The sequence below is a fragment of the Lissotriton helveticus genome, chromosome 4_2 (assembly GCF_964261635.1).
Source record: "Lissotriton helveticus chromosome 4_2, aLisHel1.1, whole genome shotgun sequence".
Lineage (NCBI taxonomy): Eukaryota > Metazoa > Chordata > Amphibia > Caudata > Salamandridae > Lissotriton > Lissotriton helveticus.
The window spans coordinates 153,074,047-153,087,984 of NC_136064.1; the positions used below are offsets into that span (position 1 = coordinate 153,074,047).

The 13,938-nt window shown below is 44.5% G+C and overlaps 1 long non-coding RNA gene across 1 annotated transcript in view; it reads right to left on the bottom strand.

Annotated features, from left to right (window-relative positions):
• Nucleotides 1-4,199: 4,199 nt before the first annotated feature.
• Nucleotides 4,200-13,938, bottom strand: part of LOC144752141 (uncharacterized) — a 29,923-nt gene continuing 20,184 nt past the window's right edge. Inside the window, exons 2-3 of the long non-coding RNA XR_013594035.1 lie at nucleotides 13,777-13,872; nucleotides 4,200-4,308 (exon numbers count right to left, since the gene is read on the bottom strand). This is a non-coding gene — a long non-coding RNA (uncharacterized LOC144752141). The remainder of the gene's footprint in view (nucleotides 4,309-13,776; nucleotides 13,873-13,938) is intronic.

The window sequence follows — 13,938 nt, forward strand, 5'->3', positions numbered from 1 at the left end:
CAATGGCTCATGGAATGGCTCACATCAGCGTGAAAGGGATTTGCAAGTTGTTGGCTCCAGTATGGCAAAATTCAGGAATTCCCAAGTGTGCAGAGAATGTGGTCAAGAATTGCATGGTGTGTCTAAAACACAATCCTGGTAGGGGAACCCCAACTCCAGCTGGTCATTTTGCACCTCCTACGTATCCGTTCGAGGTTTTGCAGCTAGACTTCATTCACATGGAGAGGTGCAACAACTTAAAATACGTGCTCGTTGTTGTTTGTGCTTTCTCAAGATGGGTAGAAGCATATCCCCTAAAGGACAATACTGCCTTGTCCACAGCGAAAGCCCTTGTGAAAGAGTTCTTCCCTAGATTTGGAATGCCTAGAATGGTCTGGAGTGATAACGGAGGTGAATTTGTGGGTCGTGGGATGAAGAATGTATGTGAAGGGCTAGGCATTCGACAGAAGTTCCACGCTGCAAATCACCCCCTATCAGCTGGATTAGTAGAATGTTACAATGGCACGCTTAAACTGAAATTGGCCAAAATCCAAGCGAGCACAGGTCTTAAATGGCCTGACGCTATACCCTTAGCACTCCTATCCACCAGAATGACTGTACATTCGCGAGTGAAACTTAGCCCCTATGAAATAGTCTTCGGCCGTCCGGCCAACGTATGGGGAGTGCCTAGACCCACCAAGTTCAGCAAACTAGAACACCCTGTTTTGCTTGATTACCTGTAAAAACTGACAGCTAAATTGGGTGTTTTGTATCAACAGGTTCACAACACCCTGCCTCCGGCCTCTGGGACTCCGGGTCACGCCATTAACCCTGGATCCTGGGTCCTCGTGAGGAATTTCCAATGGTCGAAGAACGACCAGCCCAGGTGGACTGGACCACATCTCGTCCTTCTCTCCACAAGATTGGCAGTTCGAGTGGAGGGAAAGAAGCACTGGATCCACGGGGTCCATTGTAAAAGGATCCCTTTACCTCTGCCGTATCACCAGTGGGTCCAGGAGGGTGTCGGCGACTCAGAGACCGAAACCGTGCCTCGTTTCGTATCTTTTAGTGATGCACGCGTAAAAGGAACGTTGACTGAACAAGAGAGCGACAACATTCTGCAACCAGTATCACCGTCAAAGCAATTAGACACTACAGAACCTGAACTCTTGTTCCGCGACCAAACAGTACCCGGAAAACAAAGATACAATTTGAGACCAAGAAATACGAACTAATAAAAATGATTTCTTTTACACTTTGAGGCAAAGACCTATGGACAAATAAAGAAATATTCTTTTTTCCTTCCAAGTACTATTTTTGAAAGTGCAGCTCTCCCATCTGAGAAACTTGCTTATTTTTGATTTTCGAACCGCCATCCGGGTTCACGCTGCTAGGGCCGCGATTGCTTAAAGTCTTTGGGGTGCAGCTGACGACGTTAGGTCGGTAGTTCTGGTTGGTCCAAGGGAGTTACCCTAGACTGACAGAAGCACTCCTTAGCAGAATCAACCTCCCATCGCAGGCAGCACTCTAGAGAGGATGGAGTTTTTCGAGAGGGAGAGACCTGCCAAAGCAACGAACTTTAAACGCAAAATATGTAAAGTGATGACAAAGAAAAGTTTTTTAGTACTGTGTATTTTTATGTTATTCAGTGTGATGATATTTTTAATGGGATACGTTTTATTCTCTTTCCGTGTGACATTTGCACCTACGATATCGCCTACACCTCCTCCTCCTACTGTTTCCTCTCATTCTTTCCACCCCCTTCCTGACCATGAATCCAATAGAAGGCTAGACTTCATCAATAACTCCTTTATCCAGGTCTTGCACCAACACCAACTAGTAATGAACACGACTAACTGTTGGGTTTGTGGCCTTATGCCCCACACAACTGATAAAGGTACCCCTTATCTAGTCCTGCCTTTCAGCCATAATGGTTCGGTGTGGGCGTATAGAACAATGTTCATATATGCACGAGAAGTGCAACCCTTGCGTTCTGTAAAAGACAACCCCAAGACAAACGCTCTAGTTAAGGGTATAGTAGATATGATTAAGGGAGATATTTCATATGAAGCTACACCGGACGATGAGATATTTCCATACATTGGTTGGAACGTGACCGGATATGGAGCAACTTTGAATGAGAAGCAGCAAGCTAAGAAATCTTCCCCAAATTTGGATTGTACCCCATCAGGGCCACCTGTGTCTGCAAGGTAATGGCAAGAATCCCAGAGCTCAGTTAGGAAAAAGTGTCTGTACAGAAACGTATGTTTTTGGGTCTCAGACTTCCCCTGCGTTTTTAGCAGCTAAGGGTACCTATTTCATCTGTCATGATAGAGCCTATACATGGTTTCCCCCTGACTTCTCGGGCTCATGTTTTGTTTCGTTCCTGTTGCCTCCCACCTACACAGCAGCGGCAGATTACCACAAGACAAGAGTAGTTAGATGTGTCTTGAGTAAAGAAGACACTGCAGGTCAAGAATTTGGGGACTTTGCAAAGGGTTTTCTGCCATTCTGGGGACAAATGGTTAACAGCAGGAACATAAGGCAATTGACGAGGGTGGTTGAGTCCACCGTGATTGAAACTGCCGGTGCCCTTAGTAACTTGACTGCTGAGCTCCAGTCGGATCGTCTTATGACCCTTCAGAACAGGGTCGCGTTAGATGTCATACTTGCAGACCGAGGTGGGGTATGCAGATTGATCCAATCAAGTTGCTGCATTTTCATCCCTGATAATGCTCCGACAGTATACCAGGCCATCTCCAAACTGCATAAGATTTCCGAATCTATTCATGTGGATAAGGAGATTGGTCATTAATGGGGTGGTTCTGGGAACTGATATCCGGCTGGGGATGGAAAATTCTGATGGTCCTTGGGATGGTCTTAGCCATTCTTTTCCTGTTCTGTCTGTGCGTGCAGTGTGCTCCTGCAATATGTGGCCTATGCGCTACATCATGTGTAAGGAAGCCTGTATCAAGAGACGATCTAAGTACTAGGATGATGTTACAGCAACATCTCATTGACTTTAGGAATATAGATCTGGACTCAGATTAGCATGAGGATAGAATAATTGCCTATGTAAGGGCAAAAGGAGGGTTTGTGGTTCTGAAAATGTCTGGACTCGTGTAATTATTTTAGACTCGAGAATTATACTTCGTCGCAACCGGTCGAATCTAGTATCAAAAGACCGAGAATGACGAGTATACAATGCACAAACATTGTCATCGTATTCGAAGGATGGTTTCACCTCGAAATCATCATTTACGTCCCAAACCCTTGGCTTCCATTTTGTGTACGGCAGCCATTTTAGTGGGTTGCCCTGTACATAGGCTTATAATCCAGCCGAATTCAGATCCCAAAGGACACGTACACTTTGATCGACTTTTCCTTGACCTGAGCAAGTTGGAACCATTGCCCCAGGCCGAACCTGTTTGGTCAGTTCCTCTCCCAGTGGCCGAGCAAGATAGCATCAAGGCTCAGCAAGCCATAAACCCATTCATCGCACACACACCCTGCCGAATCTTGCTCACACCTGTCTCTGCTCTTTTCTCTCGCTTACTTTATGATGGGGAGGTGCCCGGTTTTATTGGGGTCCAGCGATATCTGATGAAAATGTTGGGCCTTGCCGAGTAATTTATTGTAGGTTGTACAAACTGAACTATGGCCTTGTCATCATGACTCTGTTTTTCTTTTGTAATGGTAACAGGTCTATGGTATACTAAAATGCGGAGAATGTTTGCCTTAAGCACAATATTTCGTATAAAAAGAGAAGCCTGACTTTGTGAATTGCGGCAGTCTCCTGAGAACATACTTCCTGTGTGTTGTACTTCTAGGACGCTTGTTACCTTGGTTGCAGCCAATAAAATCGATCCTTGACATCACCTAGAAGACTCTGAGTTTCTGTGGTCTGAATCAGGAAGAACTTGAGGTCCTTGGGTGTGTTCCCTGGCACCGCTGGGTTACCGGTTTAGTACCGGTTCTGAAAAACCCAGTACCTCACACACTGACATCCCTCCCTTGTTATGCACTCATCCCTGGTGCACACTGACATCCCTCCCTTGTTATTCACTGATCCCTGGTGCCCACAGACATCCCTCCCTTGTTATGCACGCATATTACATATACTCTTCAATCACATACCTTTTTGAAATAGAAGATGATTCTTTTCAGCTGGACGGAGGCATCGAGTTGTTTTCAGAAGAGAAGCTACAGAAGTCTGGAATGACTGGTCATCATTTTGAACGCCATGTTGTACACGAAGACAGCTCTCTGCATAAGGATGGACATCAGCAGAGCTCCGCGCTTTGGGATTGTAGAATATCTCTCGCTCTACTGCAAGACAAAAGGACCAGGAGAGGCAGAGTGGATGATACAGACTGGAAGAATAAACAGCTGTGAGACTGTGCGAGGAGCAATGAAGCAAAGGTACTCTTCAGCAAGACGAACATAGGTCTACACTGCTTTCCAGTAATAACAACAAGCACTTAAGAGGCACTTTACACCATGAATGTAAACATCTTTAAAGTGTTAGAAATGACTGACTCCATTGATATAACAATACAAGAGAATGATCATGATAATTAGGATCTATATTTAGACTACTAGCCACAACACAAACAAAGCTTATTGGTCCAGGGCATCTAATGTGTGCCACTATTCAGGTCTTCATTTCAACCATATTGTAACAAGATCACAGAAGAAGCAGACAACGCCCAACTTCAAGATCCACACCAACCATCTCCTATTAATCTGACATACGATCTTGCTGCAGCGTGGAGACAAATAACCTACATATCACAGACTGCATCCTTCTGATTCCAAACAGATGACCCAACTAACCTCCATATCACAGACCGCATCCTTCTGATTCCAAACAGATGACCCCGGCCTCCAGATGTTACTGAATCTCTCAGCTGCTTTCAACACTCTTGTCCACCCCATCGACACTGTTTCGTCTCAAATGGGTTTCCATGGAGACGCCCTTCACTGGTTCTCCACCTGCCTTTCCAACCGACATGAGTTCATTCACATGGGCAGCTGCTGGTCCCCAAAGATGTGGCTCACCTGTGGAGTGCCTCAGTGTCGCATATTGTCCTGCATCATCTTCAGACCCAACATTGAGCCCCCTGTGGCTCTGCTCACAGTTAACATGAAAAGTCTCCAGTACACTCATGACTCACAACTGTATTTTGAGGTCACGCCTGGGACAGACATCCAATTCTTAACGTGCTTCTTGTACCTCGTCCAGACCGGGATGTATAGCACCTACCTGCAGTTTAATCGGACCAAAATAGAAATCCTGCTGTTCCCTAAGAACAACATCCAACAACTAGCCATAGCTGCTCAAAGACAAAGGACCTGGATGGATTTAAACACAAATTTATAGCCAAAGCCAGTTCACCCTAGACACAGATTTCATCTTCAAGGAGCACATTGCCAAGAAAACTAAGATGGCCTGTGACCAGCTTTTTCTACTGAGTGAGGCCGCCTAGGAAGCAACTTTAGACCCGTCATTCATCAGCTTCGTAGCAATGTTCTGCTCCACAAGCTCCTCCTTCAGAGCATTCTTCATTCAGCAATGCAGCAGGACGGCTAATGATTGAACTAAAGAACTATGACCAATGACCCCCACGCTGATGGATCTCCACTGATTGCATCTCACAGCCTGTAGCATCGTCAAAACCAGCTGTATCATCTACAAAGCCTTCACGACCGGCTCCTGTGCATGTCTAGCCAGTAACCACTATCTCCTGTGGACCGACAGAAAGGACACTATCAGACTGGAGACAAAGAGGTGGAACAATCAACACCAAGGCAACAGGCCTTCTCCATCAATGCATCGAGGATACGGAACAACAATCCCATAACAACCAGAACTGCTCAATCCCGCTTCAATTTAAGAAAGCGCTAAATATCCCCCTCCTTAAAGAACTTTAGATCAGTACACAGTACAGTGTGCATTAGTTATTAATAAACAGCTAACTCTCCACTCCCATGATGACTGTATCTTTACCTTTGAACCTGTAAAAATGCTCTGTTGCCTTTCAGCTATGTCAGCACTCTATACAGCACTCTATACATACTCTATACATACCACATACATAGATACAAAACATAGACAATGCCACATACTTCATTTATATGAATAGAGATCTGGAACAGAATAGTCATAATACGTAGCCAATCCTTAGAGCAATAAGGGCCAATTGAAAATACTTTAAAACTGAAAATTAGCAATGGACCGCAATAATAAAAGCAGATGGGCGCTATTGCAAGTCTATGGTTCAGAAGCCCAATTTAGGGTTAGATATACAAAGCCATTTTACAATCACAACCCCTGCAATTCACAAAATCACAGGGTTTGCCACCACAAAATGTCCATTTACTTTCTCCTAAATTCGTTTGAAAATTATAGGTTTTGTCACAGATATCAAATCACAATGAGGAAGGGTTGTAAAAAGGGTGTTCCTTCATAACTGCAATTTGGTATTGTACGCACAATAGTTTCTCATCATAACTGCTGTCACAAACCATTGACCAGTTACCAAAACCGTAAAGGAGGTGGTAACTACCTTGCAAAGGGGAAAAGGTTTCGAGGGGACCACCTGCCCTTTGAAAGTCACGTCAGCCGATCACAGGGGTAACAGGCAATGGTCACGGGGACCACTGATTGTTCTCCCCGATGTCTTCTCAAATGTAATTTTTTTAAATCAGCGTCAGTCCCTTTAATGTAAATAGTTTCACAATGTAAATACAAGAATGGAGGTCTGCTGCTCCTAGCAGGCCTTCGCCCCTGAATTCACAGCTAATGATAGAATAAATGTAAATACAAGAATGGAGGTCTGCTGCTCCTTCGAGGCCTTCGCCTCTGTAGTCATAGCTAATGATAGAATAAATGTAAATACGAAAATGGAGGTCTGCTGCTCCTAGCAGGCCTTCACCTGAGCATTCACAGCTAATGATAGAATAAATGCAAATACAAGAATGGAGGTCTGCTGCTCCTACAGGCCTTCACCCCAGTATTCAGAGCTAATGATAGAATAAATGTAAATACAAGAATGGAGGTCTCCGTGTCTTAGCAGGCCTTCACCCCTGTATTCACAGCTAATGATAGAATAAATGTAAATACAAGAATGGAGGTCTGCTGCTCCTAGCTCGCCTTCACCCCAGTATTCAGAGCTAATGATAGAATAAATGTAAATACAAGAATGGAGGACTGCCGCTCCTAGCAGGACTTCGCCCCTGTATTCGCAGCTAATGATAAGGGTCGCAAATTGCGACCTTCTTAATTAATAGTCATCAGACAGGTCATTGTTCTACCTCCTGTGATTGTACATATAGCAATGCAACCATTTTGTACATACGTTGCATCACAAATTGCATTACCATTTGCATTTCGGTGTGCTAATGGCACATTCCTGGTGTAAATGTAAATGTAAATGTAGTATACTTGTAAAGCGCACAGCTGCCCCAGCAACGGGGCGTCCCGGCGCTGTATAACTCTGGGGAACCCGTCCTGGCTTTCCCTGTGGGATGGTCCCTTGCTGGGAGTCCCCAAGGTGGAGCCAGGCATCCCCGGAATTGGTGAGGCCGTTGTGGAGATTAGGCAAGCTAATGCCCAGAGTTGCCGAGTGGAACCCCTGATTAGAGTAAGCACCGAAGCGAGAATTATCGAGTCCGCTGACCAAGGTCCACGACCCTGCCGCGTCGGGAATTGAACCCTGGTCCCAGGCTGATTTCTGCTCTCAGGCCTGCCGCCTCTAACCAGTGAGCCACACTACTCCACTGGTGTGTGAATGGGAACATACTAATCAAATGGATGGGGGAGAAGGAAAACGCTGATCCCTCAGTTTCCTTAGGTAATTGCAAATAATCAGATGGGGAGGGATCACTTGTCCTGCGTGAACCAGGGTATGCAGGAGATCGTACAACGGTGTCTCCAAATAAAAACCCTCATGCACGTGTTGGGTAGTGTGGTAAGCGGTATATCTTGGTTCTCCGCTCTTCGAACACGTGTGTGCATAATCATCGGGTTAGTTTCGGTATGCAGCCTCCACCAGGAGGATCTTACCCTCGGTAAAAACAGTAGTGACCCAGTGATGTGGAGGGAGTGTAGAACAATTAAAAATCCCCCGGAGACCCAGTAGTAGGAATTTTATTAAGTCTGGGTTCGGGTGGATCCCATTAGGGGAATGCTCAAGTGGCGTGCGCTATATTGAAAAGATTAGGTTCTCAGGACGCACTAGCATTCAAAAAGATTTAAAATGGCCGACATGTTTCAGCCCTCTATGCCGGGAATCGGACTTTAGGGCTTTCTTCAGGACCCGTGGTGAAAGGTGAAAGTGATACTAGTTTACTAAATTATAGCAAGCAAGTGTATAGAAAAGGGAAATTTTCAACCTGTTTCTTTTTGTCTCAAGGTCACGATGTACCTATAGTTCAAACATAATAGAGACATACACAAAGGGAAAACAAGGGTAAGGGAGACACATAGCGTAGCGAATTCACTACTGGACAATACAAGTTGTAGCAACTTAAAATGGCAATACTTCATAACCCCCAGTAAATGGCAGTATCAATTCTCTCTTTATCCAGCAAGCTATTTCATGCAAAAAGTGAATATCTGGTTTGTAGGTGGTATATCACACTTTTATGCAGAACGAGTGTATAGGGTTGGGAAATACCCCACCACTCGGATAACTATTGTGGTGGGTCAAGTATATGGCATTCGATTACCACGTGATCATATGACATGCAATAATATTAATAAACATGTGCAGTCTCTACAATCTTAATCATGATAAAGGTTGCCCAAACTAAATAGTGAGGAACTCTCATACCGATGTGTTCTGTGCGTTAATATCGTACATGAAATGCACATCAGTTACACCTCCTTCGGGTGTGACAAGGGCTTCGAGGGGGCTAGGTAAAAGGGGGACAGTTATGCATTAGCGCAAAGCGGTTTTTATTATACTTGCGGTTTTGTAGCAGAGTTTTGTCTCAAGCTGGTACCTAACGCTCCTCTCCTCGCGCCTCGCGTTGCGCTGCAGCTGCCTCTTGGGACCCGGAAGTAGCGGGACTGCGCTTCCGGGTCGTTTTTTTAAGTCCTCCGTTCAGGGCAATAGAAAGGGGACTGGGCGCCTCTTCATATTGAAAATATAACGAAGTGGAGATTACGTGATTTAGAAACCTGCAGTAAATCGTATTCCAAAAGAAGTAATTCTGATGCTTCATTATGAAAAATGGTGTAGGTTCCGAAAAATTAAGAATAATAATAATAAAAATAAAAAGTTTGTAAAAATAAAAATGATGATAAGTTGCGAGGTCAAACATGATGTTTTGTAAATTCGTGGGCATACAAAATATGGCAAATTTATCGAATTTGAGCACTGAGTTGATCACTGGTGCCTCTCACAGTGCAACTTATGGATAGGTATCTTCTGTTAAGTCTCTTGGGGGCAGACCGCATTCTAGGGTGAAGCCTTCAGGGAATGTATAAATTCTGCAAATGTTAATTGGGGGAACAATTTTATTATCTCAACACACTCAGCCACGGAATATTATCATTCAGCCCTCTTGTGTCTGTCCCCAAACGATGGACCCAGCGTTGCTCCTTTTCAAAAAGGATTCTCTCTGCATTGCTGTCCTTTATATCCAGAGTTTCAAGGATGACCCAGTTAAGGTCATCCACTGTGTGGTTTTTTCCAGAAAGTGACTGGCCATCTTGGTTGTGTTTTTTTTACATTTGACGTTGCTCCTGTGCTCTACAATCCTTTGTTTAGCTTTCCTACATGTCATGCCAATGTAGTGCAGCTGGCAAGGGCAGGTGATCATGTACACTACGTGACTGGTATTGCAGTTAGTGTGTTTTAGCATTCTCCATTTGAAATTGGGAAGTAATTGTAACTCTTTGGTTGGTTGGGTCAGATTACAGACTGAACAAGAGCCACAAGGGAAATGTCCAGTAATAGGGGGGTTCCCCCATAGATTGGTTTGTTGTCCTCGTTTTGTTGCAGATGGTCTCGTGTGTACCAAGATGTCTTTCAAGTTCCGACATCGTCTATTGGCAAATCTCGGTTTAGGCCAAGAGAGTGTGCCAGATGTGAGAATCCTCCAGTTTTTGTTCATGATCTTTTTGACTTTGTCAGTGACTGGACTGAAGGTGGTGACACAAGTAGTGAGATCCTCAGGTTCTGTTTTTGTAATGGTCTCCAAAAGGCCTTCTCTGTTTTGGTTTTGTGCTCTTTTCTTGCATTTATTTACCACTCGCCTTGGATAATCTCGATGTTGGAGTTTTGTGCAAAGGTCTTGTGCTTGGGCCCGGTATTCGGTGTTCTTGCTGCAGTTCCTCCGCAGCCTTAGGAACTGGCTATAGGGGAGATTTTCCCTCAAAGGGCGGGGGTGAAAGCTCTTGAAAGAGAGGAGACTGTTCTTGGCTGTTTCTTTAAAGAAAGTGCGTGTTTGTAAATGCCCGTCTTCCGCATAGATTGTAATATCAAGGAAGTCTAGGATTCTTTTGTCCGCACTGTACGTGAACTTTAGGCAGTTGTCTTTTGTATTTAACCATGTGTGGAAATCTTTAAGATCTTCTTTGTTCCCTGCCCAGATTAGTAGGATGTCGTCTATATACCGCTTCCAGAGCAGTATATGACGAATATAGGGATTGGTTTCTGTGTGTACATGTGTGCCTTCAAAAGTGCTCACATATAACCCAGCCACACTCGGGGCAAATGTGCTGCCCATCGAGGTACCATGGCATTGTAAGTACAGTGTCTCTTTGTATTGAAAATGATTCTCTGTCAGGGCCATGCGGCAACATTCCAAAACGAAGTGTCTAGGAGTTTTATATGTCCAGTCTGTGTCGAAAAGAATTTGCTCCAGCATATCCAGGGTCTCTTGTTGGGGTAGGCTCGTGTAGAGACTTTCTACATCAAGTCCTACAAGCATCATGGTGTCAGGTGAATATTCGACATCTTTAAGTAAGTTCAGAAGGTCTCGCGTGTCCTTTAAGTAGGTAAGTGTGTTTTGTACCAATGGTTTGAGGTAATAATCAGCAAACTGAGAGAGAGGCTCTAATACCGACCCAATGCCTGACACTATTGGTCGTCCTGGAGGTGGTATTCGGGCTTTGTGTATTTTAGGCAATGAGTAGAAATATGGAGTTTTGGGGTTCTTTGTTACCAGAAAATCAGCTTCTTTCTTGGAAAGCCAGTTGTGAGCTTCCGCCTCTTCGATCATCATTTTCATTTCACTCTGCAACCTTTTGGTGGGATCAATGGATAGTTTCCTGTAGAACTTCTCATCTGACAGAAGATCAAGGCACTGCTTGTCATAACCTGCTGCAGACAAGATAACTACCCCCCCTCCTTTGTCGGCTGGCTTTATTATGATTTGGCCATCGTTCTTCAATTCATCCAGCGCTGTCTGTTCTGCTCTTGTTACATTGTGAAACGGTTTTTGTTGATTTGATGCTAATTCGTCTACTTCTCTCATGATAGCTTGCTCAAAGGTTGCGATTTCAATCGGAACTTGAGAGGGCAGTGGGCAGAAAGTGGACTTGTTCCTCAGTGATGTATCTCCCTCCGAGATGTATTTTGGTTGATCCTTGAAAAAGGCTTTCAGTTTGAGGGTACGACAGAATTCGGCCAATTCACATTTTATTTTGAAAATGTCTGTTTTAGGGGTAGGGACAAATCCCAGGCCTTTATTAAGGACATCCTCTTGTTCTTTTGTTAGGACCTTATCAGTCAAGTTCACGATGAGGGAACAGTGTTGGCTTTTGTCACACTCCTCGTTTGGACCTGTCGGGTTTGGTCTGACCAAGTTACTCCTCGATTCTTTCCTCGTTGTTGAGGTTGGCCCCTCCCTAAAAAAGGAACCCTGGGTTGGAAATTTTGTCCTTGTTGAAGGGGTCCTTGATGGTTCATGGGGGGGGTCCCGAGAAGAAAGGGTTCATCCAGCCTTGAAATTGTGGGTTGAAGGGTTGGAATGGGATTCCTTGATGATCTACCTGAAAGAATGGAGGACGCCATGTGTTCCTGCCTCTTCGGTTGTTTCTCCTGTTTTGTGGTCTTCCTCTATTGTAATTGGGGAATTCATCGCCACTTTGGTCTGATCCATCAGCCGAGGACCCACTGGTTGACCCATAATTTGATGCGTTATCATTGAATTTATGGTCCTTATTACTGTAAGGGTGTACACGTTCTAGGGAAAACCTCTTTAGTTCTTTTGCCAGTTTCTGTAGCTTTGTCTGGGTGAGGTACTCTTGAGTGTCATCCATCTCCTTGTTAATTTCTTCAAGCCTTTTCTTGTAAATGGTTACATTCACAGTGTTGTTCAGTTTTGTTTCTAGGATTTGGATTTTGACAGTGAGTTTGTCTGTTAGTCTCGATGCTGTCTTTATTATTAGGACTAAGTAGTCCCTTGTGCACTTCCAGGATATGGCCGACCAGTCTTTTCTAAAGGCCAGATCTTTCAGAAAGATACGAGGGGCATTGGTAACCCAGAGGCCTCTGGGAGCTGCGTTAACCCTCAAGTATTCCGTCATGATGATCCCGTGGACGGCAGTTCTTACTTGTTCTTTTTTTATCTCGGTCAATTCATCCCAGTCTGTAGTGCTAGCTAGAGTCTGAGTGAGGTCACTGTCCAAAAAACGAGGGGGTCTCGCTAGTATTGCATCAATTTCTTCGGTTGTGTAGCTTAGTCCGAAGTTTTCAGCCATGGTTGGTTCGTACCAAGGCAGAAGGCTCAATCTGGTGTAATTACCCAGAGAGTCTAGATCTTAGAATTCTCCCACAGCTGTGCGCTGCTTAGAATATACTAATCAAATGGATGGGGGAGAAGGAAAACGCTGATCCCTCAGTTTCCTTAGGTAATTGCAAATAATCAGATGGGGAGGGATCACTTGTCCTGCGTGAACCAGGGTATGCAGGAGATCGTACAACGGTGTCTCCAAATAAAAACCCTCATGCACGTGTTGGGTAGTGTGGTAAGCGGTATATCTTGGTTCTCCGCTCTTCGAACACGTGTGTGCATAATCATCGGGTTAGTTTCGGTATGCAGCCTCCACCAGGAGGATCTTACCCTCGGTAAAAACAGTAGTGACCCAGTGATGTGGAGGGAGTGTAGAACAATTAAAAATCCCCCGGAGACCCAGTAGTAGGAATTTTATTAAGTCTGGGTTCGGGTGGATCCCATTAGGGGAATGCTCAAGTGGCGTGCGCTCTATTGAAAAGATTAGGTTCTCAGGACGCACTAGCATTCAAAAAGATTTAAAATGGCCGACATGTTTCAGCCCTCTATGCCGGGAATCGGACTTTAGGGCTTTCTTCAGGACCCGTGGTGAAAGGTGAAAGTGATACTAGTTTACTAAATTATAGCAAGCAAGTGTATAGAAAAGGGAAATTTTCAACCTGTTTCTTTTTTTCTCAAGGTCACGATGTACCTATAGTTCAAACATAATAGAGACATACACAAAGGGAAAACAAGGGTAAGGGAGACACATAGCGTAGCGAATTCACTACTGGACAATACAAGTTGTAGCAACTTAAAATGGCAATACTTCATAACCCCCAGTAAATGGCAGTATCAATTCTCTCTTTATCCAGCAAGCTATTTCATGCAAAAAGTGAATATCTGGTTTGTAGGTGGTATATCAGGGAACAGCATATCATATTGCACGCCCCTACATCCAGTCCTTGCTGCCTGCTCCTTACAAACATCTATATTTGTAGCTGTGTCTGAAGCAGAGGTGGGCCATAGACTGGTCAGGTGTGTGAAGATCTGCTCGCTGCTGCTTACCCAGACGGTAAAGGACGATGGTTACGAGGGTGCTCACGGCTGTCATCACTCCCAGGATTATAGCTTGTCTCTTCAAGCCACGGAGCTCTGAGCCAACTGCAAATAAAATATGACATGATTATGTATTACTAGGATTATTTGCTCTTCAATATTTAAAAAAAA